Below are 2,910 nucleotides of genomic sequence, written 5' to 3'. Positions count from 1 at the left end.
CTATTCTGATGCATAGCCTGACATTGTTGCTACATCTGTTGATACCTTACCTGCAATCCTAAATACTTAGTATAGGATGCTAGTTTATCATTATTGGCCCTACATTCTTGTCGGTCTGCCATGCTATACTACTGGGCTGTGATCACTTCGGGAGGTGATCACGGGCATATACTATATACTTTACACTGTTACATTACCTGTGATACTGTTCGGAGATGGGGGGCTGAAAGGACAGGTGGCTCCATCCCGGTAGAGGTGGGCCTGGGTTCCCGACGGCCCCCGACTGTTACTTTGTGGCGGAGCGGCAGGGCGGGTTGAGACCACCTAGGAGACAGGTGGGCCTGGCCCTGTTCGGCGTTCGCGGATACTTAACACGCTTAACGAGATCTTGGTATTTGATCTGAGTTGGCTACGAGCCTATACGCACTAACCATCTACGTGGGAGTAGTTATGGGTATCCCGGCGTCGTGGTATCAGCCGAAGCACTTCAGACGTCAGCGACGGAGCGGCGCGCGCCGGATTGGACTGGAACGCCTACTAGGCTAGGTCTGCTTCCGGCCGCCCTCGCAACGTGCAGGTGTGCTATGGGCGATGGGCCCAGACCCCTGTGCGCTTAGGTTTAGACCGGCGTGCTGGCCTCTCTGTTTTGCCTAGGTGGGGCTGCGACGTGTTGATCTTCCGAGGCCGGGCATGACCCAGGAAAGTGTGTCCCGCCAAATGGGATCGAGCGTGTTGGGCTATGTGGTGCACCCCTGCAGGGAAGTTAATCTATTCGAATAGCCGTGATCTTCGGTAACAGGACGACTTGGAGTTGTACCTTGACCTTATGACAACTAGAACCGGATACTTAATAAAACACACCCTTCCAAGTTCCACAGACAACCCGGTGATCGCTTTTCCGCAGGGCGACGAGGAGAGGATTGCCGGGTAGGATTATGCTATGCGATGCTACTGGAGATGCTGCTTGGAGATGCTACTTGGAGATGCTACTTGGAGGACCTCAATCTACTCTCTTCTACATGCTGCAAGACGGAGGCTGCCAGAAGCGTAGTCTTCGACAGGATTAGCTATCCCCCTCTTATTCTGGCATTCTGCAGTTCAGTCCACTGATATGGCCTCTTTACACATATACCCATGCATATGTAGTGTAGCTCCTTGCTTGCGAGTACTTTGGATGAGTACTCACGGTTGCTTTCTCCCCTCTTTTTCCCCTTTCCTTTCTTTCTGGTTGTCGCAACCAGATGCTGGAGTCCAGGAGCCAGGAGCCAGCGTCGACGACGTCTACTACCCCGGAGGTGCCTACTACTACGTGCAGGCCGCTGACGACGTCCAGGAGTAGTTAGGAGGATCCCAGGCAGGAGGCCTGCGCCTCTTTCGATCTGTATCCCAGTTTGTGCTAGCCTTCTTAAGGCAAACTTCTTTAACTTATGTCTGTACTCAGATATTGTTGCTTCCGCTGACTCGTCTATGATCGAGCACTTGTATTCGAGCCCTCGAGGCCCCTGGCTTGTATTATGATGCTTGTATGACTTATTTATGTTTTAGAGTTGTGTTGTGATATCTTCCCGTGAGTCCCTGATCTTGATCGTACACATTTGCGTGCATGATTAGTGTACGATTGAATCGGGGGCGTCACACTGTTAGATGTGCTGGACGCCCTCCTTCGGTGAGAAAAGAATCTAAGGTTGATAAGCTTATTCGCCAAGCAAACGAAAAGAAGAAGAAAAAAGAACAAATGGAGAAGAAAAAGGCTGCAATAAAGGAGAAGAAGGAAGCTGAAAAAGAGGTATCATTTCGAATATTACATTTTTCAGTTGTGAAAAAGAAGACCTAAATTCACACTTGTGAGCTCAGTAAAATTGTATTTGTTTCAGGCTCGCTCCTTGAATATGAAAAATAAAAGGTCCAGCAAAAAAAGAAAAACCTCAGAGGATGATATTCTACAACAAAATGCTATAGAACATATGGTATCTAATTCTTGCTCCCGGCTGTTTAGCAATATTTTTTCATGTATTTTACTGACTTCTTGCAATCTAAAACAGAGTCAACAAGATGTTTATTTGGATGGCCAGGCTTGTAGTATCACAGCTCAGGTATCTTTATTTCTCATCCTTTTATTTCTAGTAAACACTTGAGCAGCAATGTCATTTTATCACCTTCTTTGGACAGGAATCATTTGACTTGGGCATTAACGCTGGCAACATAAATGTACCCCAAGAATCGACTACGGTATCATTTGGAGGTTTATCGACAATGGTTATGCCTCCAATCCTAGGAGAATATACAAGTATGTTGTTTCAAGTTCAGCAAGGATCGACTGTAGTGCCCAGTTCTGCTGAGTTGCACTTTGATGGAATTGGAGGGCGGAACAATACGGTGGATCAGAGTTAGACAAGATTTATGTCATTTCAAGTGGTTGGATGCAGTACTTTCTATGCACTTGGCAACTTTAATGTAATAGCTGAAAGACACCCGGGCACCAAATTTATATTTTGTCATCAGGATTTTTCCCTAAAGTACCAGATTTGCTTTATGAGATTGTTATACTTTTGCAATTTTCCTTGGATATGTGTACGTGCGCATTGCCGCTAGCTAATTCTCATGAATGAGAGTTTTCTGTCTCACACATTTGCAATAGAACAAGGATGTTTCCATCAGGACAGATTTCTTATTCATAATTCTAGTTGGAACATTATGATCACAACTTATACGTCACACAGGATTTACCATCCATCAATTTTTCAAGAAACAAACAACCTTGTATATTGATCTAATTCATAAGGTCTGATTTTACAACCACACAAAATCATATAATGAAAAGTACACGTTACAATCAACACCAACTACGCGAGCAATTCTGTATGGAACTTGCACACTCCAGTCATCTTCTCCACATACACACGCATAATC

Source organism: Triticum dicoccoides, chromosome 3A, assembly GCF_002162155.2.
Source record: "Triticum dicoccoides isolate Atlit2015 ecotype Zavitan chromosome 3A, WEW_v2.0, whole genome shotgun sequence".
NCBI lineage: Eukaryota > Viridiplantae > Streptophyta > Magnoliopsida > Poales > Poaceae > Triticum > Triticum dicoccoides.
This window is presented reverse-complemented; position numbering follows the sequence as displayed.